This window comes from Oxyura jamaicensis, chromosome 12, assembly GCF_011077185.1.
Source record: "Oxyura jamaicensis isolate SHBP4307 breed ruddy duck chromosome 12, BPBGC_Ojam_1.0, whole genome shotgun sequence".
NCBI classification, from domain to species: domain Eukaryota; kingdom Metazoa; phylum Chordata; class Aves; order Anseriformes; family Anatidae; genus Oxyura; species Oxyura jamaicensis.
The window spans coordinates 7,692,630-7,719,793 of record NC_048904.1 but is presented as its reverse complement, the minus strand read 5'-3'; the positions used below and the strand labels follow the sequence as shown (position 1 = coordinate 7,719,793).

The 27,164-nt window shown below is 42.9% G+C and overlaps 1 protein-coding gene across 2 annotated transcripts in view; it reads left to right on the top strand.

Annotated features, from left to right (window-relative positions):
• SFMBT1 (Scm like with four mbt domains 1) overlaps window positions 1-27,164 on the top strand; it is a 115,732-nt gene that overhangs the window by 7,004 nt on the left and 81,564 nt on the right. For both annotated transcript variants that reach the window (XM_035337298.1, XM_035337295.1), the window contains exon 3: window positions 19,050-19,144. The gene's annotated coding sequence lies outside the window, so the exon portion shown is untranslated. The remainder of the gene's footprint in view (window positions 1-19,049; window positions 19,145-27,164) is intronic.

Here is a 27,164-nt window from a genome sequence, read left to right as displayed (position 1 = left end):
TGTTTCCTTTCAAAAGAATGGAAAGGAAGCACATAGACAGGCCTGCAGAAACAAACTGCTTACTGCTGAGTTTTGATCTTTAGGATTTAAGTAGTTTGGTAGGCTAAGTGGGCTTTTGGACATGAAAAACGTGAACTCGAAGGTCCCTAATTAGGAGAGAGAGTTATGATGCACAGGCACTCCTGCCACTGCATTCAACTCTAACGTCTGCCTGATAAAGGTTAAGAACCTCTTGACACTTGAAATCTGTATCGCTTCATTTATAGAAGGTGCCACGTGGGCAGGGAGCTGAGCACAGCAGTCTGCTCTTGGCCAGTCTGCCCCTCGAGCAGGCCTGCTGCTGGTGCCCCCTCACCTCCCCACCCAAGCAGCCCACTCTCAGCATCATCTTCAGCATCACCTCGCTGTTAGACAACTTTTTATGTCAGCCTGTCTACAGGTGACAAGTGACAGCTGCAGATTATAAGGAAACTTTAGTGCTTTGCCCTGTTTCAAAGCCCCTTTGTCATTTAACTGCACGTGGTCTCTTTCAGTATTTAAACAATGCAGTTTGGCAGCTTTTCTGCTTTAATACAACCTGTTTGAAACGTTAGCAGTTTTTGTTCTATGTTGAAATTATTGTCCTGTTTTTAAAGGTGTAAACCATCCTGAGAGGCTTCCATCTCCATTTTCAGGTCTGCCTCACATCCTAAGGGAGGACATCCTTGGGCCAGAGCCTGACCTGATTAATGCTAGCTTAAAATCTTACACAGCACAGTCCTCTCAATGTATCTGGGCAGATAGCTTGATACCAGCCTGCGTAGCAGTGGCTAAATAAAAGCTAGTGATCTGTGGAGAACTTGTCTGAGGGAAATTACATGTCTTTTTTGAATATTTTAAAGGCAGAGTCTCCTGGTTTGCAGTTCTGCACAGGTTTATGCTGTACACTGAATGAAAGTCCTTCATCAGCCTCCAGCTATTTCCTTCACAAGAAAATTGACTGCTGGGAGCATTTTTTTTGCCTGTTGCTCCAGGTGAGATGATTGTTGACTTCTGTGGCTCACTGGCTGAAAAACCATCAGAAAGCAAATCTTTATGGGCATCAAGATTACCAGCAATGTGAGGAGAGACAAAATGAGTTAGATTTTATCCTTTTTGTACATCTCACCTGGGAATATTTCTTCCCATCTGTAGTGGGTTTACATGAAAAGGTTTTGGTAGCTGGGGGGCCATAGGGGTGGCTTCTGCGAGTAGAATCCAGAAGCTGCCCCATGTTTGGTAAGCGCCCCACTGCTGGCCAGAGCCAGACCAAAAAGCGATGTTGTTTGCATCTCTGTGAGAGCATATTGAAGACAGGTTAAAAAAAAAATGTTGGAGACAGCAGCTGGGAGAGAGAGAGGAGTGAGGAACAGCCTTGCAGATGCCAAGGTCAGTGAAGAAAGAGTGGCTCCTGTGGCCTGTGGTGAGGACCATGGTGAAGCAGGCTGTCCCCCTGCAGCCCATGGGGTACCATGGTGGAGCAGGGTTCCACGCTGCAGCCCATGGAGGAGACCACGGTGGAGCAGGTGGGCCTACACTGACAGAGGCTGTGACCTGTGGAGGACCCCTGCTGGAGCAGGCCCCAGACCGGAGCTGCAGCCCATGGAAAGAAGCCCACACAGGAGCAGGTGACCTGGCAGGAGCTGCTGCCTGTGGGGGACCCAGGGGCAGCAGTGTGCTCCTGATGGATGGACACCGTGGTATAGATCTGGAGCAGTTCTTGAAGAGCTGCTGCCTGTGGGAAGCCCACGCCGGATCAGTTTGGTAAGGACGGCATCCTGTGTGAGGGACCCCATGCTGGAGCAGGGGAAGGGAGTGACCAAGAAGGAGCAGCAGAGACAAAGTGCTATAGACTGACTGTAACCCCCATTCCTTATCTCAACCCTTGAGCCCTTTGTGTCATATTTTCTCCCCCTTTCCCTTTGAGGAGGGGGAGTGAGAGAGCAGCCATGGTGGAACTAGGCTGCCCACCAGAGAGGCTGCCCACCACACCATCCTTTTTTTTTTTTTTTTTTTTTTTTTCTTCTGGAGTGGACATGGTTGTCTTCCTCAACATCAGCCTTGCACCCCGTCCTGCACCTGATCAGGGAAGAAGAGCTGCTGCAGACAGCCATCTATTCAGCCCAGTCCAAACTTCAGGGACCACAACCAAACTAATTACACAGATACCTTTGTCTTTGCCCTCACTGTTGAGAAATGCTGAGTGATGTATGCTCAGTGGTGGCAACAGCATTCATACATGTGTTTCATTGTACTCCAGTACCTTAGTTTCCATGGCTACCACAGAAATTGCAGGTTTGCTATACAAATTGGTAGGAGAGATTCAGAACACCAGCCCATATGCTGCAGCCTCCTGAACCTCATTCTCCTCTCCTGAGCTCAGACGTGCTTCCCTCTGTCAGGGGCTGCAGCGTTGGTCTCCACCAAGTGCAGCAAGTCTTTGCCACTGCTGGGCTGCTTCTGGGGGAGATCAGTGCTCAGACCAGCTTGCTCCCTTGTGCTACTCCCAGTTGTCAGGGAAGATGATCTGTATCTTGATGTACAGCTGAAGTGCCTGGGGGGATGTTTTGTCCTTTGTGGTTTGTTATTCTGCCACTCCCTGGGTGTCAAGCAAGTGAGTGAAGGCATATTTTAGCATGTGATCATGGAGCTTTATGCAGAAAGACTGCAGGTAGAACATAAAGCCAGCCTGAATGGGTAGAACAAAGCTCATCCAGGCTAGTACCTGTTAGGATTGGAGACTGACATAAGGGTCCACCGGGAAGATTACAGCAATGCAGAAGCATCAGAAATATTCCTGTTGTGTCCAAGTATCCACAGCTCTGCTTTCCTGAGCCAAAGATGGTATCTGTGTATTTGCTTAGTGATTTTTTTCTATTAATTTTCCTAGTTGTCTTTGAATTCATATCAAATTTAACCTCTGCAACAGCCCAGAAAGAGGCTCCACAGCTTAACTATGCACTGGGTGAAGAAAACCTTCATCTCGTTTGAGTTGAAGCTGCTGATTTTATCTGATGCCTCTGACAACTGGTATTAGCAGCAATTATTGTCCATTTACCTTCTCCCTGACACACACAGTTGTATAGCCCTCTACTAAATCATCCTCCTCAGTCACCTCTTTCTCAGCATTAGCAATCCTAGTCCATGTAGTCAGTCATTAAACAACCAGAAGCCATTTCGTAGCTTTGATTATTGCCCGTCTTCATGTCCTTTGCAGCTCGAGTAAATGCTTTCTGAAAGGGATGGGGACCAGAATGGCTCATGGTTGATACAGGCACTTTGTGGATGTCCCATTGCTTTCCTATTAAATCCCAATGTCTAGATTGTTCCTGAGCACGGAGCTGGTACTAACTGTGAGAACACCAAAATTTCTTCAGTGGTAGTTAGAAAGGCAAAGCCCATCACTCTGTGCGCTGACACAGCTGTCTGCTTTGAGGAGTCTGCCAAACTCCTTCCTTGGGTGCAGCCTATCCACTGACATGTCTTGTTCAATGGGGTTAAGAAGACAGCTGCTTTTGGAGCTGAGGTGACCTTGAGGATGAGATTAGGCCATCCTTCGGACCTCCGTCCTTCGTCCTCAGCAGACATTTTAATTCATTGTTTGAGGTGCCTTGCCTGAAGTGACTTGTATCGATGTGATCTTGCTTGTCCTTCCCTGACTGTCTGGGGAGGCAGCAGGAGATTCTGGGTTCCTCTTGTGTAACAGCGATGATTTAACTGCCCATCCAGATGCATTTAAGTGGCAGTGTGGACTACTTTGGTGGTCCTCCTGCTCTGCCATCACACACTACTTTGCCTGGCCCATTCATCTGCATATCATCTGCTCTTCTGGAGGTGCAGTGCCTTTACTCCCACCTTCCCACTCAAAAGCTGCAGCCAGGGATCAGGATGTGTGCAGAAAGTGGTGTTCTGCACCTGCGTAGTGGCAATACAAGATTATACAAGATGTATACAAGATATACTGAGAAGTGGCAATACAAGACCAAGGATAGAGCTCGCAGGAGGCTCTGAGAGTGAAATATCGCAAAACCTTTGTACATGCTGTGCCTACAGAAGTGGTGGGGTAGGATGCAGCTAGGACAGCACAGAACACGAATCTGAAAGTGGTGGGAGATCCTCAGACCAGAAACGCTATCCCTGATTTAGCCCGGCTTAAATTTTCGGCAATCTGTTGACCTTCATTTATCTGAAGCAGATTTACTGAAGCAGGCAGTTCTGCTGTTCTTTTAAAAGTGTCCTGGTGTAGCTAGTTATAAAAAATTGCATGGGATGGTAATTCCAAAAGTTACCTGTTCCTGTTACAGCCTATGATACTGATGGAATGTGATCAGAAAACACAGACACCATACCCTGAAATCACCACGCTGCTTACAGTGCGTGCATTATGCCTGGTACATTCAGCCAACCAAAAAGTGTGTTTATTTGGTGATAATCAAATCAACAGAGTGTGTTATTACGTGTGTGTGTTATTGCAGTTATTAAATAGCCTTTCTAAGGTTCATAAAAAAGCCATTTTTAAGTAGCATTTTGCACCATACCACCATGAAAAAGAGTTTGTGAGGATTTTTAAAAGGTCTGTTAGCAGTGCACCACTTTAGTTAAGCATTGTAATTTTGTAAATGAACTCAAAAAATCATGAATAAAACATGAAATAGATGAAGCAAGATGAATAGAGTGTTAGAAGAAGATCCAAAATCTGTTTTGGCTAATGCTTGTAACATTAATTCTCCTGAACTGCCACACTACTAACTGAAACTGCTGCATCCATTCAAATACCTACACTGCTGTAGAAAAGTTTCTGCTACGTTTTCATCCTTTACCAACTTGAAATTGGAGGGGAGTGACCATGAAGGATGCCTTACAGGATTCTAGCATCTAAACAAATTTAACTCTGCCCTGTGAGGTCACACAGCATGTGTTTAAGGTAGTTGAAGATTTTGTTGGCAGATCAAAATAAATCCGTGCTAGAGATGTGGGAGTTCTAATGTTTTCTTATTCTTATGGTGGATCTAAGTGTACGTATCTTTGCAATAATTAACACTTTTATTTTATATTTTTATTTTAAGTGATATGTTAATTCCAACTTGCATAGCTTACATTTACCCTGTAAGTAACATAATTTCAGATTCAGTTGTCTAGAACGTTTTCTCATAGCCTTTATGATATTGTTCTTTGTGTTTTTTGCTTAATTTTGTGTATTCTGACTAAATGTGTTGAAACAGAACAATAATGTGGAATATTTCTATTGTTTATAATAACAATATTGACATAAATTTTGAGAAGCAAGCATATCAGCTTTCTGTTTCTGAAGATTAAGAGCATCACCAGATTTATGTGCTAGCATTACTGCTCCCTGCCCTAATAATGTGTTTTGTGAGTTTGTCCTCCAAGTTTAATGGAGGACAGTGCTAGCAATCTGGAAAAACTGGCAACGTTACTCATTATAAAATGCCTATTTACATATATTAAATATGCCTTGCTAAAGTCTAACGACTAGACGTCCCTGAACATCCCAGCAGCACTGAACCTCTCAGATGCCCACACAGCACTCTGCCCATCTCTGCTGGTTGGCTAGGTTAATTTATGCAGCTGAGTCAGCTGATAATCACTGCAAACAAAATAGATCCAGATGCTTACTGTAGTGCACTGAGTTCTTTGGGCAGGGACATTTACCATCACTATAGAGAATAATGAAGCATCGAGTCAAGCAGAAGGCCCATCTACTACAATATCTGTCTCCACCAGTGGCCTGTAGCAAATGTCAGGGAAACAGCATAAAGACAGGGCATGCGTACAGTGGTGCTACTTAAAATACTCTTGCAGTCTTCAGTGATCTGCAGCATAAATGTTTCCTAAGCCAGCGATGGTGCCTATTTTGCACAGCCTTGACTGAGTTTTCTTCCTTTTATCACTCCAATAAGTTTTGAATCCCTCTGAATGCTTGCATTTACAGCCTTCTGTGGCAAGGAGGTCCCTCGATGAGGGAAGGATTGTCATCCATTTCACACTGCTTGTCTGCCTGAAGTAGTAGTTCCAGGGGAGGGATTACAAGGTGGAATGTGTAGAGCAACTCTTGTCAAACCTCTGCCTCAGAGCTTCTCTTTGGGCTGCTCTCAGAGGCACGCAAAGGAGATTTCCACAAGGCAAGCTTTGAATGCAGTTATAACTCAACGTTCAGTGAGCAAAATGCAGCTGGAAAGCAAAACATGAAGGTTTTGGATGAGCTTTAGTCTCCTCAACTGTATTTTATCTCCTCTGTGTATTTGAAGCTTAGCTTGCTTAAAAAATAAGTGCTCTTGTGGTGGTGGTGTTTCAAACAACTCATCCTCCATCATTTGAAAAATTATGTGAATGTTGGAGTAGGGCTGGACAGAGAACAACACACAGGAAAATTCAGAGCATCTTTGAAATCCAGGTTTGCTTCAGCTTGTTATGCTGTGGGGACTGAACTGCTGCTGTGTGTTAAATCATTTTTGGATGCTGGTAGTTTCTCCAGCAGTTGCCACTCTCCTCTGGCAACTCCTGCCTGCCTTACTCTTGCATGTTGATCCCTGTTATAATTTATCATTGTTACATCTGCCCCATTCTGTACTCTGATTAATTTAGAATCCCATTAGCCACAGTTGGCTGTCAGACAAAGGAAATGCCTGATCTTATTTTCAATATAAGACATGCCCTCTGCTCTGCTGCACGCCAGAAAATTTCCAAGGAGTGATAAGGCTGCAGCTTTGATAGGATTCCTATGTTTCTCCAAGGATTTATTGAAAATGTGGCAGCTTGGTAGTTGAATATTAGATTGTTAAATTGCACAGTGCAGTGTTGATGTATGGTCTGCAATATACAAAGAAATTCCTGAAGAGCTGTCCGCTCCTTGTGCTCCATGAGAGCAACCCTTCCTCCCCAGCAGGCACCGTTCACCATCCAGTGATGCCGCAGCAGCAGGAGGACCTGGCAAAAGCCACTGCTTGGATCTGTAAACACAATCATATGTCAACTGTGACCTGTTTCAGGATAAACACAAAGTTTTGCAGTCCTTGGAGAAATACTGACACAACCTGAACTGAATGTGCTCCGCGTCTTTTTCTCTTTTTTTGTTGAAAGAGTCGTATGCCTGTAGAGCATTTTCTCAAGGACTACATGCTGTATGCTCCCTTCAGCATTTCTCATAAAGCCCAGAGGCCTTGCACAGCATTCCAGAGATTGCTTATACATGTCGCCTTTACCTAGAGATCCAGTCATGTTCCTGTAGGGATTACAAGTCCTTACTCATCAAATGTTATTTTAAATGCAACATGATTTGCTTTTTCATTTTGAAAATGCTTGGCAAATCTTCAAAATCTCTGCTTACTTGTTACTGTGTTAATATTTGCTATTTTCCTTCAAAAGACAGTGTGTCTTCTGCAATCTTCCCGTGAAATCAGACTGCTTAACGGCTTAAAGTCTTTAAAACTGTGGGTCTAATTTGTTCTCTTGGACCATTTGATGCTTTCTACTAAGCGGTAATAAGACAAGTTTTTTTTTTTTTTTTTTTTTTTTAATGTTTGCTCCTTAACTGTGCATCCCTCAGGCCGGGTTCAGCTAATCTCTGGGTTTCAGCATCACACGTTATGGTATTTATCTGTAAAACTCATTTTGTACTACACAACACTCTCACTTGAAAAAAATCCCCAAACCAAAAACTTTTCATAGTAGATACAGTCATTATCCTCTACCAAAGAAAAAAGTGGTTTCAGACCACTAAGCAGCTGCAAAGTTTTCTATAGACCTTATTTCTCTGATATGAGCTGAATTGTGCATTGTACTTTACAGAAACAGAAAGAAAGCCTGGTTCTAAAGCAGGTGTCTGCAAAGCCTGTAAATGTCAGTCAGTCCTCTCCAGATCAAAAATTAATTGTGCACCCACCATGAGGAAGCTAGCGGGTTGAAGCACTTGTAATATTGTGCTCTGCCAGGTTATTGCGTTTTCACCTCAGGAAATTCAGCTTCAAATGCCATGTAACCCACCTTAGCTGGTCACTCTGGAGCATGTAGGCAATATACACAAAATGTTAGTAAAAATACATCAAGCAAACCCACTGGCAGCTGTTTAATTACCAATTGTTTGCTGCTAGCATAGAGGAACAGCATGTGGTCCTCTTGGTGCTTCATTAGTGCCATCCAATCTTGGCTATGTCAAGGTTTATTTTGTGGTCAGCCCTTTGAAAACAGATACATCAAATGTAATAAAAATATGACCTGTAGTGGTAGAGCTGTCAGGGTAGCAAATAATGCTTTACTGAAGTGAGACCTTTCAGCCTAGTTTTCACATGCTTATAGTTTCTTTTTGTTGTTGTTTTGAACTGTTTTGAGGAAAAGAAGGATTTTTTTGGAGAATTTTTATATTGTATTGTTCTTCTTCAACAGAGAATTATGCGCAGGGCTTTGAGTCACTCTGTTACAACGGGCCTGCAGGGGATTCAAGGTGTGCTCAAAGGTTTAATCCCTCTTCTTTCATCCACAGCACAGCTCCCCAGCTTATTTGGCCCCTCAGTCAACCCAAAGGTTAGTGAGCACCAAAGCGCACTGCAGAAATGCAATGTCTGCAGCTGCTTTAAGAGGGGAAAGCATCAGCTCTGCTGCTGCTTTCTCCTTTAATTTAGGGCTCTACTCCGGGAAGTTGTGTTTAAATGACCAGATCCCGTTCTATGTTCAGAGAGAATTAAATGAAACCGAGGGACTCCTTAAATAAAAATCTCACTGAAGTGTCTAATACATTCTTGGGCCTCTTCCGCCATCACATTTTTGGTTTTCCTTGCTCAGCATGATAATCGCAACAGCTCCTGGATTTATAGACTGGAAGGGGATTAACACATGCACAACACTATCTTTCAGAAGATGCAATTTATGTTTATCTTCCTCCTGCTGCTAGTCCCATCTATTGATTTCCAGCTGCTGACTTTTTACTGAAGTCTCGCTGCAGAGGGAAACTTCAGTCTAATAAAAGGTCCATACCTGCTCCTCCCAAAGGGCTCAAGGTTCTTTAAATCTGTTTCAGAGAGAGGACTGGGGGTCTGTGATGGAGCCAAGATCATCTTGCTGACTGGTCAGCCTTGTTTTTTCTGTCATGGACACTTAACGAGGCCAGCAGTCAAGCAAGTTAGGTGCTTTGTTTTTCGGGTTGGATCTCTTCTGAGCTGCCTCTTCTACATTTTGCTGGGGAGGCACTGGGTGCATAGTAAGGTATTCGGTTTCCAGGACACCGCCGTGTGTCACTGCCACATTTGGTAAGCACTGTGATCTCCAGCTCCAGATTTTTTTCTGCTTTTTCTATTTTTTCTTGAATAGATGACCCTCCATTTTTGTTGCATCATGCTGTTTGCTAGATGCTATGTGCTGTCAGCCAGACCAGGTCACCAACAGCTTCCGTCAGCTTTATTCATTTATCTTGTCATCTTTCCAGCCAAGCCCCATGAATAATTGTCTGGATGCCATAACAATATTGGTTCTATGGCTCAGTTTTACTCAAAATTGCTTTAAAGAAATGTGATTCTCTGGCTTTCTTATTCCCTCAGCTAGTTTAGATTCCGGATATGCCAAATGCTACATACTCACTTTTTAAAATTCTGCTTGGTGAGTTTTCTGGACCCAGTGCTAGCATACATGTTTAGCACTAATTAAGTAGGGATCATGAAATAAAGCTATTTGTATAATCCAGAGAAAAAATATTCGGATGGGGTTTTATACCCTGCTTTTTCATGAAGAATGTGGACTCTGAAATAAAGCGTTTGTGGGAAGATACTGGTTTTGAAGAATAATTTCTTGGATCCCATTCTTATTAAACCTGGAAAGTAGGATCAATCTCCTGAGTATCTGGCTGCTGGTATTTAAGGTGAAAGTCTCAAGTTAAATTTCCTCTTTCTGCAAAGCAGACCAGGAACTTGAATCCAGATTCTTTGCACACGCAACTTGTGTTCTAATAATGGTGTAGCTGTTGGAGAGACACCAGCCTTTTATAGCTTTATTTTGCACAGTCCATTTTGGAAGAACTTGTGATTTATTTATTTTTTTTCTAAAGGAGACTGGGGGCAAAGTATTCCCAAAACTCAAAAATTTGTGCAGAGGAAAGCATTTCACTGCTGTGCTATAGTACAGACTTTACAGTGGATAGCATAGATATAGCAATGGTGTTTGCAACTCTAAAATACAAATCTGTAGCTTTCCTTATCATTTCATACTTTCACTGCACAAAACTCATATTTTCTACAGCTTTTAAAGAAAAGCTTTGCTTGTCACTGCAGCAGGAACAGCCAAATCTTGTACTATGTTCTAAAAATATCCGTACCAAGCTCTAAGAACCAAGTTGAAAGGTTAATTGTACCTTCTATGCTCAAATGTAGGATTATTGATTAGGAATACTCTTTAAAAACAAGATTTTTCCATACTTCTAAGCTTTACTGCCCATATATTGCCAAAGGCAACGCTGCAGCCCAGCTAGTTGGGTCTGCTTTCAAGAATCAGTAGCTCTGAACTCCGCTTATCAGTACAAATTCATTAACTGAGGTAATCTTGGTTTGTAGTGAATAACACATGTATATCCAGCATTATGTTCCAATCTTACTTTGGCAATACAATGACTTTAATGGCTTGAAATCTTGTTTTAATCTTGTTACAACTGAGATAAAAGAAATGCAATCTATAGTACTTTTCTTTTGCTGTGTCTACTAAATTGCTAACTCCATACTTTAAAAATATTCCTATACATGAGGTTATTACTGTCATCTATATACAATATGAACAGAATACATATACCTTAAAGATGTAATTAGTCACCTACTCTTTTTCCCATCTTTTATAATGAAAGCAAATTCTCATTTTCTTTTCTGCCTCTTCTCCCAAATTCAACTTGGCAGACAAAGAATCACCACAGGAAATAATGCCAAGCACTTTCTCTGGGGATTCCTTTGCCTTGGCTGCTGACTTGTAAATTTTTTCCTAGTTTAAGGTTCAATTGAAAAATGCCACTCATTTGTAGTCTGCTAAGTTTAAGAAGAAGAAAAATGCAAGGTGAGGAGGAAAAGCACTATCCAAATCAAGTCATTAAATTCCACCTATTCAAGAAGTCATGGTATCTTTTCTGAGATATTTGCTCTGTTATATTCCTCATGGAGGAGACAAACGCCTCAGTTAAGCCAACTGTCAGGTTTAGTGGGGCTGAGCAGTATATTACTCTCCCTGCCCAGCGGCACACTAGTAACTTCAGAGCTCTGCTGCAGATAATGTATAAATGGTGCCTTGTTATAGTGTTAGCCTCACATCTAGAGATATCAGCATCTCTCAGTGCCTGGTGTATTTCCTAAGTTTATAACAGCCAATTCAACTGCTTGCATAAAAATTAGCGCAAGGACGTTAGCGTGGTTGCTAATATAGTGAGTTTGAAACTCTCTGAGAAGCAGTCAGCCATAGTTGCATTCTATGTCCTAGTTACATTCTTCTTCCTTCCCTCCAAATACTCTAGCTATAGAGATGAAAATCTTAATTTGTGCTTTTTAATCAGGGAGTTCATGAAGGTAGACACAACGACATATTTCTGACTCTGATGGGGAACAAACAGATGTGCTTTCCAGATCTAAGTCCGTCTGTTTGGGAACTGTGACAGAGCCACCAAGGATGGGCAGCATCGTGTTTACCACAGCCTTGTTTCCCAAGAAATCTAGCATCCCTCAGAGGACTTCTCCTAAGCACAGGCTGGCGAACTGTGTAGCGTGATTCAAAATTGCCACCGTCGAGGACAGTCATGAATATTAAAGCACACTCTAAAATAATTATATGGAGGTTGCCCCGCCTTGCTGAGTAAATGAGCTTTTCCTCCGTATTCAGTCTTTTGGGTGACATAGATTTGTAGTGGTGTTTGGTTTTGTTAGTACCGAAGAGTCAACACAGGTCAGTGAGCAAACTGAATTGTCATCTGTCTGCGTGAAACAGAATTGCTGGTTACGTCTTAATCAGTAGCGAGCCTGGGGAGCCAGAAAAACCATTCTCAGCCCAGTCTGTCTTTGCAGCATGAGCCAAGGAACTTTCTGGGTGCTGGCACACAGGATGCTCACAGCAAACAGCCCTTGGGGAAGAGCCAGTGCTCCTTGGTTTGCCCAACATGTGCAGAACCACTTTGCGCAGTGAAAGAGAACATTTTTTTTTTTTTTTCACTTTTATGTTCTCTAGCAGACATCAAAATTGGTTTCCTGAGATTAGTGCAGTATATAATTTTAACTCGTTTTGTATAGCTCTACTCTTTTTTGCACAGGAAGTTTTTTTTTTTCTCTAGCGTGATATGCTTTGGCAAAAGCAATTTTATTCTTTTATCAGCAGCAGCTTGGGATGGGCATAATATTTACAAATGATGCCATGAACAAGTTATGCAAATCATCCAAATGAGAACCAGTAAGCTTTTATATCCTGCCAAACAATCGTGTATTGTAGAAATGCCATGTTTTACAGTCAATTTGAGAAATGTTTTAGAGACTTTAAAACATTAGTGCCCTATTTTTCATATTGCTCAACATATCCAACAGGATTCATTAGTACCACCAGTCCAACAATACAACCTTTGGAATAGGAAGAAAAAAATAACCATAATAGATTTTAGAAACCTAAGTGACTTTGAAAAGCTTCTTGGAACTTCATAATGCTGTCAATTTTTTAAAGATCTTGCCTAAAATTGAAAACCTGTATGAATGTAAAGAGGCAATCTGTGCCTTTCTACTAGTATAGAAATACACTTTCCTAGTGCATGTAAATGAGCCATTATAAAATAAATCAGCAAAAAGTAATGGATTCTCTTAACATATTAAGCTCTCCAAAGGGCTCATCTACACTGCAGAATTTACTGGTGACTGAGATGAGAGCTGAGCTAAGGATCAGTGACATTAACAGTGATTTTTAACATCATTCCAAATTCCTTTTGATGATGTCCTGAAGGGTATCAGTTTTAGGAGGTCCTGGTTACCCAAAATAGTGTTCACAGGAGGCAAATAGCCAAGCAAGGTGTGCAATTACCCCCTTTCCCAATTCAATGTTGGGCTCTGAGTGAAACACAGGTTGTCAGCTTCTGTTCTACCACTAGCTCATTTTTGAGCAATTTACCTAAATCTGAAAACACCATTACCTTATTTGTAAGTTTTTATTTTTCCAGTTCTCAATTAAATTATTGAATTTTAAATAGGACAGGTTTCCCCTTGAAAAGAAATTTGCTGATCATGACGGTAATCCATAAATCTAGCCTCCCTGAGTTGAAGGTGGTAACAGAGACATCTTGGGGGGTTGGAAAGAATGGGAGCAAATATTTAATTTGTAGGTAATGAAAGATTTGTGGGAACTCAAAAATAATAACTTTTTATGCATTTCAGCATTTTATTTTTTTTTAATCAAAAATCTTTACATGCCATAGTATATCCCAAATCCTTACATCAGCTTTCCACTTTCTCTTATAAACAGATAATAGAACAGGCTGTATTTTTAAAGCCATTCAAAGTCTTCATCTTCCCATCAGTTTTGGTTATAAAGTTACAGGGTATCCATACTTCTTTCTTCCTGTTTTTACTCAAGTTTTTGTACTGAGCCCCATTGCCTTCATTTGAGTAAGGCAGGGTGTGTATGTCCTTTTTTTAACAGTGAACTATTTATTGCTGGACAAGGGCAGAGTTGGTGATTTGTCTAACCTTGCCTTTCCAACATGTCTGTTTTGTGAGGGCATTAATTTTGTTTTGTTTGAAACCATGACTGAAGTGCCCATGCTCACTTTCTGAGCTGGATGAAGCCCAGCTGGGCTGGGACAAGGGGGAACATATGTGAGGGAAAAATAAATATATAGGGTTAAGTATGAGGCACAGAGGAGGGGTAGGGGGTGCCTGTACATGCAGTAAAACAAGTATCAGGAAAAACGGGTGCATGGGGTGCTGTCTGAGGTGATAGGCTCTGTGAGGCGGCCATGTTGGGGCAACCATGTTGAGTGGCTGGGGCAGCGCCCCACACCTTCTGGAACCTTCTCTTGCGCCCAGAGCTGGGCGGCTCAGGGTGGGTCCTCCCTCAAGGCTGCTTACCTGGCCCTGGCTGCTGTCCCCAGCTCGGCAGGGACAGAGGGTGGTGGTGAGTGCCCTGAGAGGCAGCTGGGCAGCTGGGGCAGAGAAACCCCAGCTGCTGGGATAAACTTCACGTTTCAGTCAAAACATTTCCCTTCAGCTTGGAGCACCGACGGGTTTAGTGAGGCATGGAAAGGTGAGACCATATTGTTTTTTGGATTTTATTACTGTAATAGAGAGATGAAATTACCAGGTTTTTCCTCCCTTGAGGGGTGTACAACCCTGAATACTGCTGGCTGCAGACCGAGGGTCACACACTACCTGTGCAGTGAACAATTACAGATAATTTCTGTGACGACGTGCCTTAGGAATGATTTATTTCTACACCAGTTGACTTTGGTATCATGTGATTCTACATGAAGATATTGAAATGGTACCTCTCTGTAGTCTGAGGAACTGCAGGGTCTCTCCTGCAGCATCTCCTGCCCTGAACGTTGCTCAGTTAAGGAAATGTTCTCCCCAGGTTACTGCACAGGGGCATTGGGCATTCCCAGTCCAACCTGACATCTATCACAACACCTCCTGTATGAGCTAACACCGACGTCATATCTGCAATAATTCTTTAGACCTTATGGTTGAAACTGTGTTAAAATGTTGCCACTTATATGCAGCATCCTCTTTGTTTTTGGCATTGAGAAAGTAACTATTATACGTAGTTCTGCTGGCAACTTCGTTATGTTATAAACTATTTTGCCAGTTCTATGGAATATTCTGATATATGTTGTGCATGTTCCAGAGACAGAAAAGGATGATGAATGGGTAATATGTGGCCAGCTTTCTGCTTCTGTTGATAAGTGACTGATAAAACTGACAAGTAGCTAGATTAAGTAAACAGAGCCTATATAACTCATTCAAAGTGAGTAACTGTTTACAGATTATCAATTGCTATCTGCAAAAGTTTCAATTAGGAATGATGGATCCCATTCCTGTGTAGAAATAATAGGCCAGTGATTATGTATATCAGGTGTGTGAACAGTAAAATCAGCCATCTGACTGTGCTCATCTTCAGGACAGGAATTGTCAAGAAATAGAAACAAATGCTTTTCGGACCAGGTGCAGTAATTTTGACTCAAAGAACAAGAATCTGAATACAGTGAAGGCTTCAGGATTTGGCTCCTAAATACAATCAGAATAATTTGTGGGCTTTTTTAGAAGCTATTGTGACTAGTTACTACTTGAGGAGCCATTTCCATTTCATTCCCATAAGTAGTGTTTGCAGAAAATGTAGAATGTTTATCTTTTTATTAGAACAGGAAAAAATGTCTGACAATATAATACTGCTTCATTTCATAATTTGCTGTAGGATGAGAATGGGATTTCAGAGCTGTTGATGTTTAATCTCATGTTTCTTTGTCCCAAGTACAAACAACATACATAATGTTGTATGTACAATGTAAGTTAAACAGATTTAGTTCATCAATGGCTCTGTCATATTTGTACCACATGCTAAAGGTGGGGGAGGGTTTATGCACAACTCTGTGTGATCAAGAGCTTGCTTTTAATTTAGTGAGTCGTCTCTGGAACATCCTGATAACAAAACATGGCTTCAGATTCCTGAGATAACATTGAGTGCCAATTGCACATCAGAGAGAAAATAACTTGGCTTGCAATAGCTTAGATTGATCCACAAAGTAAGAGGTTATAAACTGTAATGGAAGTGCTGACACAACCAAATGAGATAATACACTCCAGTACAGCTATCAGCGCAGATGGAACATGCAGCTCTGAAGTGTCTCGATGTGGCCTGACCACTCGTGCTGGAGTACAGCTATCAACACGGGGGAATTGAGGTGATGCATGAGAGCTCAGTGGGTCTGGGTGCTCTCCCTCTTGGGGGTTTGGCACCCTCTGCTGTCTGGTTTTTGAACCAAAATAAAATCAAATCAGACTATACAAGGGACATAAAACAGCAATTTGTAAAATCAGCTATTTTGTAATAAACCCCGCACGCTCTTTGTTGCTGCAGCAAACTGTGAATGTTTTATATGCGTGTGTGTGTATCTTTTCCTTGTTTTACAATACTGATTGCATTGACGCTTTCTCATAAATAAGGTGACCAAGTCTTGCCTCCTAGTCCCACCAAAACCGTTTGTGTTGAATGCAAACATCCCAACTGTTTGTGTTGAATGCAAACAAAGCATGAAGGCTCTGGTCCAGGAGTGGTCTCTGATAAGGCTAGGGCATAGAAAGTTTTTTAGTGCCTCAGCAGGCACTAAATCTCCCTGCAATCATCACAGAGCTAAAAGAATACAACCACAGTGGATGTACAGTGGAAACGAGTGGGTTCATGCCTAATATCTGGCATGACTGTTCTTGCTATACGAGCATCTCATGCTGCAGCTGATAGCACTGAAAGTTGTGTAGAGCACCTTATGCATGTTTTAGCTATTTAGCTAAATGTTTATTCATATATTTTTTTTTTTGAAACAATTAACCAATGCCTTTCCATGACAGTGAGACATACAGCTTCACTTTTGTAATAGGAACATGATGGGGAACCTGGCTCTGCATTGAGGGGAATTTAAACCTGAGAACCCTGGAAAAGCAGGAAGCCCTGTGCTATTATACAACTACCTCTGTTGAATAGCTCCTATATTTGATTGACAAGATGAAGACTATTGCATAGAGTAGGTATTGCAGCCCACAGGAAACAGCCTTTGTTTATTGTTTATGTATTTAACTTTTTGTATATGCACTTGTATGCTACTTTAAAGATAAACATGAATTCATCAACTAAATCTTCAGCACACAGAGTGCCAATCTTCCTTCCCTGAACAGGTAAACCAAGGCTGTGCTTTCCAGTAGATGTCCTTCAGTGGCTTCAGATATGAAATGGCTTCAATTATGTTTTTATCAGTTTTCATTTATCAATGGCTTCAATTATGAAATCAACGTTGACTTGATGAGAGTAGGACAAAGTATCCTTCTTCCAAGGGTACTGAAATTGTTAGGTCCTGACAGACACTGCTTTGTGCCTTCTTGGGTCAGCTCAAGCTCTGGGTATTGTTCCTCTGGCACTATGACTGGAGTGCAAAGATAAAGATGTAGAGGTGTGTCTATGCAGTGTAGATTTATGTTTACGCAGGGCATGTTGCGCAGCACTTTCATGCATGCTGGGGTAGCAACAACTTTCCCCAAGTGTCCTGGAGCTGTGTGTTTCTCGGGGTACCGCATTCAACTGTGGCTTGAGAGAGGCTGCTCTCTGCAGGAGCTGGCTGCCTCTGCCTCAGCCTGGTAACTCCACCATATTCCTAGGGAAAAATAACTTGACAAATGCAGCTATGGGGTAAATTGTCACTTGTTTCTATTACATTTCACTTTGCTCCAGCAGTCTTCACTCTAAATGGATTTACTAGTCAACAATTTTTCTTTTCCATGCCTACTCTGCTTCTCATGTCTTCCCAGACCTGGGAGAATAACTAAGGATGCAACATGCTCAGACTTTTTTGTATTGTAAGCAGAAGAAAATACACTGATTCTAATGAATTCCACTTTAGGAAATAGCTTTGGTTTTCTGTTACAACAACCATGATCATCTGAACAGACTGCAACTCTTCACATTCAGTCTCAGTAGAAAATAAAATGGAGGTAGTGCAGAAGGCAACACTGACTCTATTTGCATGTAGTCTTTGAAAACAGTACATCAGATAGTGCTAACTGAAAACCAGCTTTATATTAGGCTCTTGCTGCAAATGTTGTGTGCAAATCAGAGAACAAAACCATGACCTTGTGGAAGAACAACCTTCAGTCGAGTGCATATCTGAAAAAGGATACGAAACTGTGCGTTGTTGTTGTTGTTGCTCTTTTTTTTTTTTTTTGTTGTCGTTGATTTTTTTTTTAAATGATGCAAAATAAGATAGAAACCTGAGTGGTGGGAAAAAGCTGAATAAAAACCAGAATCCTTATTTGAGATCTCCAGTGAGTGGAAGCCATAGAACCCAGCGCTGTCTGCTCACGGGGCAGTCTTTTGCTGAGCTATATATTCAACCACAGATTGTTTTCCCCAAGCATCAACCAAGACATTGCTTTTATTGATTTATTTTGCTAACTTCCCACTGCAGTGATAGGATGACAAAAGAACCACCTGTGGGTATCCTAATATATCTAATGCCAGCAGATTTTCAGGTTGAATACAAACAATATATCTTTCTAGGAACAAAGAGGAAACCATGAGGTAAGTTAATTTGGGAAACTAACGAGCATGATTTAGGAATATTGGGTTTGTTAGAATGAATCAGGCTGGGCCTGGTTCACTGTCCTCGCCAGAGATGGTTCCTAATGGATGGCATGCAAGATGACAAAATAAGCCCCCAAATTGTTCAATGACACTTCAAGGGAAGGGCCTGCTTTCTGACTCTGTAGCACTATGTGTTACACCAGAAGTGTGAGATCTGATTCTCACTGTACTGCACACCTGAGAAACACTCCAGAAATTAGGTGGCGTTTCTTAAAGAACACAGATGTAAGGCTGTGCTGATCACTGCCTGTGGGATGCTCCCTGAAGGTCTTAGGTTTATTCCCTATGGCAACACAGTTATATTTGTTGTACAATTTCCTGTTAAATTAAGAGAGAAAATACACATGTAAACCTGTTTAATTGCTTTATATGTTAGCAAGCCATGGCTAAAACAGTAGCTAGTCAAAGAAGGTGTGGAGTCTAGCCCGCTAGGAAGCCAAGTATTCTTTCTCCACAGTACTTCCGATGGGTTTTGCCATCTCCTCACTTCCATAAACAGGCCAAACTTGTCTTGTGCGGTGCTCCTAAAAGTGTGTATGAAGGCCTTGTGCTAACATAAGGTTCCTCAGTTCTCATCTACTTCAAGACAGTAATTTTAGACTCCTTTGGGCTTTCTACTAATAAAAGCATCCAGAGTAACACGCACCTGCAACTGTATTACTCTGTTTTCCCCTAACCAGGTACAGCATGTGCTGCATCTGGTGAAGTTCCCTACAAGTGCTGCTCTGCTGTTGTATCCAAGCCCTGACCCATTCTCAGAGGTGCATCCAAAAAGGTTAGTTCATGCTTGGTAGGAATTTTCAACCCCTGGTTTCTGCTTTTTATTTCTGTGCCTAAATTTTGACTCGGACGTCCGAGTCATTTTGCTTAGATCTTAGATTTTTTGCTAATGAGGCTGCAAGATGATATATATGTAAGCAGTGCTGTTTATGTAGCTCAAGAATGCAGTTTGGTGTGGTCTGGCAAATTGTCTAATATACTTGTTTAGATTGCTTAAAGGAACATAAATAAAGGCTCCATATTTCTGCTTGAATCTATGCCCCTGAAACCCCAAATAATACTGGTACTGGTTGCCTGTGGAGAGTCAAGGCGGTAAATACACAAATACCAACTTTGGACATGCACCTTTCTCAGACTCAGGACAAAAAATCAAATTGAAGTAAAGATGTAAGAGCTCAGGAGATATTTCAAAGGAAGACAATAAAAAAGAAAAGCTAGAAACTGACACTCACCAATAACAGGATTCTTAAAACCTCAAATTCGATAAAGCCACAAACCAAAAGAAGTGAAGCAGCCTTTGCTGCTTCATGTTGGCATGCTATGGGATTTTAACAAGATTCATAGGTATTAAAAAGTAATGGCATAAATTGGTTATTTAAAGTCAATATTGATTTGTTGCCAGATTCTGCATATCAACAATTGCACTTGAGTGACCACTTACTTTGCTCAGAAATAAATATTCCTGTTCAGCTGCGCGTGCTAGTTGGAAGAGAATCAGTTTTCACCACTGGCAAAGGGACAGGTTGTTATCTCAAGCCACATGGTTCATTGATTTATCAGTGGCAGTGTAAATACGGAAATTTATAGGGATGCTGTCACGATCATTTATTTAAAAGCTTTTTTTTTTTGGAAGAAGGATGATAGTGGATTCCCAGGTAAGAATGTGAGAGGCTTTCTGAGTATTTGGACTTATTAGTTGGTCGAGGTAAATTATCTCCATTTGATGTTTCTGGCTGGCAGAGTTAATTTATTTGTACAAAAGTATTTAATGATGCAGAGAGATTGTTATTGGTGGTTTAATTATTGTTTTGATCAGAGCTTCTGTATGGGTGGTAGTACGCTTAATAAGATAATCATACTTTTTCATCTGGTAATGAGTCTTTGGAGTATTCCCAGCACAGTTTTAAGTCTTAGTTGTTTTCCCGCTCTTGGTTTAATTTCTCTGTTTCATTTGGCTTGTATAATGAAACTAGATGTGCTGCTTTACTGCTGTTTATAATCGGTCTTCTTAATCTGGTCTTCTGTGCTCAGGCAAGGCTGATCAGGATTTTCTAAAACTACATAAACATGTCTAATTTGAGGGAAAAATCACTTTGCCCTTGTATTGAAACAAATAAACCGGGTATTTGTTGTTAGGTAAAGGACAATATTGCTTTTGCATTATCTTGTTGTGGTATCTAAACTGTACTTATAAAAAGCATGTTGCCTGCCCCTCTTTTCCATTCACATCTCTTAAAAAAAACACGTTTCTGCTGTCTCCTTGCAAATGCTAATTATTATTGGCGAGGTTATAGTCAAATTCAGCAAAATACTGACAATGCAGTCAGTATCCTGTAGTTAATCTTTGCAAGTGTATGCACCAGCTGAAGGAAAGGGTTCTTCAGTATTCAGAGTCAATGGTAACTATCTTGTAGATGAGTTGACTTGTAATTGAAGCTGAAAAGTGCTCAAAAATATTACGAGAACCATAAACTAATAAAGTTAGTGTCACAGGGATGCTTTTCTACAGGGATGCATATTCCAGTTGTTACAGTGTCTTGTATGTTGAGTACTTAGAAACTCAACTTTTCTCTATTTTGTGACTATATTTGCTTTCCTTCTATTTCATTTTTTAGTCTGAGTTTATATGGCCTAGATTTTACTTGCTTTGAAGTCAGTGTTGTTTCCACTGTGGTCGTGTATACACAGAGATGGCCCACACAGCAGAAACATGAGGGACACAAAGAAGCACTTGGCATCTGAATATTGATGCATGCTGCCTGCCAGGTAACTACTACAAAAATTGTACTGGAAGTTAGTAAATTCCTCCTTCTCCTCTGGAATGTGTTCATCCTCTTGATGCTGCTAAAAAAGAAATGTAAACACTGACAGAGAGTGCAATCCTTCAATTTGTTTGCCTGTTGTGCTAATATCACCTGATAACTGAACACCTCACAGAAACTGGAGGAGTTACAAACCTTGTAGAAGTCCGAAGTGAACACCAGACAGTGAAATCTCACCCTGTGTAATCAGTCTGTAATTAAAAATAAATCAAGAAAGCAAACTCAAGGACTTAAAGAGAAATGCAATCCGATTGTAATATTAGAATCTAAATCTATCCAGCCACTCCAGAAAGCCTGACCTGGTTATTTAAACCATTTTACCCTTTCACAGATAAAATGAAACAAATCTTTTCCACAACTTAATATTCTTCCAGCAAAAAGCCAATATTTTCTTAAGCACTCGTGAACTTTAGTTTCATGTGAGTACATTTCTTCTAGTGCGAGAGCAGCACAGCCTTAGCCATACCTTATGAATGACTGATGGAGTGGTCAAACGAAGCTGCCTGATGCCAGTGGCTATTCTTCATCAGTTTTTAATGCTTCACACTAGCTTACTTTACGGCACTGCCACCAACCCTAATCTGCACATACACAGTTTGTGCTGTGGAGTCCAATAACATCTTTACATCTCTTACTGCAATCACTAAGTGTTTTGTAGGAATTCACACTTCTATTAGATAATTGGCAGCACTGTCATAGAGCTTAATACAGCAACAGCACTGGCACAGCAGTCCATGTGCAGCACTTGGGTGATGCATCCAGCTCCTTACTTGGACAACTTCAAAAGCATCAGCCGAAATTGCAGAAGCATATTTTGCCTTTGACCAGAAACAAATCTGACTGCTTGTCGGCATGCAGCCAATGTATGAAGCAAGCGACTGGAGGAGGTTCCTCCTGCACAGGAGCTGTGCAGCAGTACTGCACCGGTAATGTGCAGTAAGCATTGCAAGGGCTTGGGGACTGGAACAACCTACAGTAGTAGGATTCCCCTGGGTGCCAGGGGAAGTGCTCCCAGTCTGGGGTTACCTTCAGAGCTGGAGATGACTTTTCTTTAGGCCTTTGTTAGGATCTCTTTGGGACTGCTTTGTTTTTTTACCTGATGATGTGTTTCACTTGTGCCATCTCAGAGAGCTTCCAGAGGCAGCAGGTGATGAGAGGAGGCCTGCTAGCATTCTGGAGATTAACAAGAAGGGGCTGCAAGGAACTAGAGTGGAGGAACAGGGCTTGCTGTAGCTTCTTGTATTTTATCAGGTATCACAGACCTGCAGAGTTAGAAATAATTTCCTGGGGAAAGGTTATCAGCCACATCTGCCTGCAAGTAGCTTGGGGAAATCTGCAAGGTTACTTAAAATTTCTTCTCCCTAAAGCTCCCAGGCTTTAACCCGAGATCTTTTTCCTTCTCCTTTGTGACCTCTACAGCGTGTCCTACACCTGAAAAGTCTTCAATTGTGAAAAAACTGAAAAAGTGGCAACTATCCTCATACCCAACAGAGGAAGTATGAGGAGAGACCTTACCATGGGGAAAGTGCAAGATGGCCTGGCACTGCTTTCCTATGGGTAGTATCTCATAATAGGGGCAATGTTTTGGCATTATAATAAAACTTTCAAAGATAGCTTCTGTTGGTAGACTGGAGGGAGAGAATATTTTTGCATTCCTCTTTGCAGAACAGCTGTTAAGCTATGTGAAAGCTTACCTGCTTTTATCACCAGCTGTGTACAGGGGGGCTTCAAAAAGGAGCAAGATTCCAGTTCTGAAATGCTGGACTCTCTTAAGGCTCAGCTTGAGGCTTGCATCACTTTGTGACTTTTTTCCTTTATGGGTAAAGGGTTAAACTTTCTACCATTATTCAAGCTATTCTAAATAGACTAAACAAAGGGGAAGAGAAAATGATTTATGTGAAAAGTGAACAGCATCATGGCAGGTAAAAGCCAGGTTTCTTTCATGAACTTGTTTTCTTTAACATATTGAAAATGGATCTGTAGTGTTAAAACAAAACAAACAAACAAAGAAAAACCAACCCAAGTGAGGTGGAATGGATATTAATATGAAGTAATAAAAATTGGAAGTGTAGAGCTCAGATGAAATGAGAAGGAAGCAAAAACATAGATGGAAAAAGCAGCCAAGCATAAAAGAGCATGCCTAGAAGCTGAACTGGAGAGAAGGTAGAAGGTGGGGTCCCGTGCTGCAGAGACCAGGTTACAGATGCTTTCTTCTGCTGCCAGCTGGGTGTCTAACCAAAGACCGTGTAGCCTTTTTTAATGCTGATATAAAACAACTGATAAGGGAGCTGCATGTGCCCTGAAACCTTGTTGTCGTGAGTCTGGAGTTTGTGACATCAGAAAGCAGTCAGGTGGGGAAGCAAAGGAACAGACCAAAGCCCTTGGATCTCAGTTTCTTCTTCCTTCCTACAATTGAACCTGATCGGGCATATCTACATGCCAATGAAATGCCTTTAAAAGAGAGCTGTCTTGAATATCTGAAGCAAAGGAAAATGCTGCCTCAATAACCATTAACATCCCCAGTGCCCACAGCATAAGCTATGAGCATCTGGCACCTGCTGCTAACTGGGGGAGCATCTTTTGCTAGGCCACTGAAGGAGGAGGATGGCGTGAGTTGCACTTAGCCCTGTGCGCCATTGGCATGCTTCTGCAACAGCAAACGGAGGAGTCCCAGTGGCTTTTCCCTTGTGTCTGTGCTATGGTTCCTCTGGAGATGAACAGATTGTCTGTCACAGGGCTGTCAGCTGAGCCTCTCACCAATTTTAACACCGACATAATTTTCAGGCTCTATAAAGTCTGATAACAGGAAGAGCAAAGCTGTCCAGGGATGTCACTCAGTGACCCTCAGAAGGTTATCTTCTGGGTTAGAATTCGTCTGGTTCATTGACCATAGAAATAGCAACTGCAAATACTTCATTTCCAGAAACGTATGTCTCTGGTTATTACCCCAGAAGTACTCTCTGTATGTTGATGCCCACGGGAACAGTGGAGAGCAATGAATATTAAAAAGTCTTTGGCATTTTTTGTTCTCTAGCACGGTAGTAAAGTTCTGTATATTTTGGAATAAGACATGCAGTTCTAAGTTAACAGCTAAACACCTTCAGCAGCATTTGCAGGAAAAGTCCCTACACTTAGGGAAAACTTAATGAATGCAAACCACTGTGTCGAGCTCTGTGTGGAGTAGAAAGCTCAGGTAACAGGGCTTTGTCTCAGCTCCCCTTTGGGCATCCTGGGCCGTGCTGATTTGCCCTGCAGCTCATGTTATGCCCCTGCATTTGGTTTCCTTCCCAAACACCTACTTTTACCCCATTAAGGGCTTGCGGTGCAGGCAAGGATCACGAGGGGACCTGGGATTTCAGAAACACTTGCCTCCCCCTTTAAGATACCCATAGTAATTCCACTAAGACCAGCACATGGCACTCATGTGCGTGCTCATGTGTGCACTCATGTAGGCTCCATCTCACAATCATTACCCGAGCAAATCTTCCATTAAACTACAGGTAGAGACAAAAAGTTGTAACCAACTTGTAGCTAATTTAAATTTACGTATCTATAACTTAAACAATCATCTCTGGGATTTGCTCTCGTAGACCTGTAACTGAATTATTCCCATTCAGTGGATGGGAATGCTCAGCTACATTTGGGAAACATTTGAGTACAAACACAGGACTGCATAAACACAGTGGTCCTGTTCTTAGCGCAGGGAGGTACGGCTTGAGCCTGCTGTCTGCGCACTCAGAAAGGTCATTGTATTCGGAGGGTCTTCTTGGCACTTACAGTCTCTAGGAGTGTGGTCCTAATTCATGTATCAGAACAAAGCCCAGCCTAATGTTTCACGGAACGGAGCAGAAACAGAAACCCCTGCTTAGGCAGCAGCTGGCTGACACTTACTCCTGATACTGATAGTCTAATCCTGTTGACACAGATTGAAAACTTAGTGTCAAAAAGGGTTTCCCTTAATGTTAGGGAACAACAGAAGGAAAAGGCAGTGTGCTGCTAACAAGCTATGTGACTTTACTGGCTCAGGTACTGAGGGTTTAGAGAAAATTTAGAGTCCCTCTTTAACCACTTAATACAAACAAGAAAAATAAGTTTTTAGTGATTAGGAAGCTGATGATCCTTGAAGATGTGTGAAGTGCACAAAGTGTTCAGGTTTGCCTTTGTTGTAGAAATGGTGTATCACAGTCCGCAGCAAACCCCAAACAAGTGCCAAGCAAAGGAAAAGGCTGTGGGAAAACAGCCACGGTGGTTCTTGGAGATCTGTCTGTTGGCAGAGAGGTAGTGTTGGTTCAAGAATGGGGCGTACTCAGGAACGTGGGTAACGAGTGCTGGGAAGCCTGGTGCAGGCTTGGACCAGACTGCTGGGGGCACTTTTTCTGCATTTCTGACATGGCAAAAGGTGTGGATGGGTTGCACAGAGAGTGAGCAAGCTGCAGTGGAAGAGGGGAGACCTCTGAGGAGGCTTGATGCTAAACAAGCTTAAAACAGTTTTTAAGGATGCCAATTTTTAAGGCATGGCATCATCTTAAACAGTGCTAGCACAATTGCTGAAGATGATCTATTGCCTGGAGTACCAGAAATGGGATGGAATATAATAGCAAGAAGTCATGCACTTAAAGATGAATTAGAATAACTGCGAGTAAGCTTGGAGGTTCATCAGCTGTGAGATTAAGAGGAGAGGAGTTGCAGGTATGTTATTGGTTGTAGGATAACTAAGATGCCACTGTAATGCGGTCTTAAAAATGCTAATGTATTCCGGGATGCATCGAATGAGGTGTTTTCAGTAGACGGCGAGGTATTAATATCAGAGTGCAAGGCAGTTGTTAAGACCTTGTTTAGAGCAGTGCGCACAGGGTAAAAGGTATAGAGGACACTGGAAAAATGGAAAATGTATTTAGAGAGAAGATTAAAAACACAGCCGAAAGGTTGAGGGATGATGATCTAATTGCTATTTATAGGGACATTTTAGGTAAATATCAGAGGCACAGAATTATCATTTAATGTGAAGGGTAATACCGGTAAAGATCAAATGGCTATAAACCGGTAACGAATACATTTAGGGTGGAAATTAGAAAGTTTCTAGTATGTCACAAGAGTGGATGCCAGAAAAGCCTTGAAGATGAAGGCAGGGCAGCCGGACTGCGTGCAGGCAGCACTGTGCGGGCATCCTGGCCACGTCCTCCGGCGGGGCAGGGACACGGTGGGGCAGGGACAACGGCGCTGGGCGCCGAGAGCTGGCCCTGCCCCGAAGGGCTCCCGCTGAGCGCACCGCGGGCTGCGAGCCGCCGTGCGCTGCCCCGCGTGTCAGGGCTCCGCTCACCCCCCAGAGGGGCCGGCAGGGCTGCTTTAACCTCCTGCCGTGGCTTTCTACCTCCTCCCAGTCGCCGCAGAGGACGCAAAGCTGAAGCAGCCCGAAGCTGGCCAGCTGGAGGAGGTTGTGGACGCTCCTGGGGCTGGCACCAGCTGACGGCACGGAGCGGCGGCGGGCAGCGGCTGAGCCCCGCGGCTGTCCCCTGCCCGCGGTGCAGGCAGCGCGCTCCTCTAGGCGGCCCTTCGCCTCCCCCGGGGCGCGCACCGAAGCCTCCTTTCCGGGATCGCCGGAGCGCTTCGGGGTCCGCCGCCGGTGCGGGAACTTCGCGGCGCTTCCTCGCCGCCCGTCCCGCTGCCCCGGTCCCCGGGCGCGGCGCGGGCCACACCTGCCCGGCGCGGCTCGGAGGGGCCGGGAGCGGGGCTCCCTCCGGCGGCACGGCGAGGCCCCCCTCTAGCGGACGGCCCGGGCCCGGGGCTCCGCCGCTCCGCTGCCGGGAGGGGAGCGGCGCGTTGGGGCCGGGCGGCGGCGGGGCCGCGCCGAGCTCTCGCCGCCGGCTCCTGCGCGCTCCGTTCCGCTCCGGCCGGGGTGCCAGCAACTGGTGGCCGGCACCGCGCGGGGCAGAACCCCGCGGGGGCGCGGCGGGCGGGCACGGCACCCGCAGC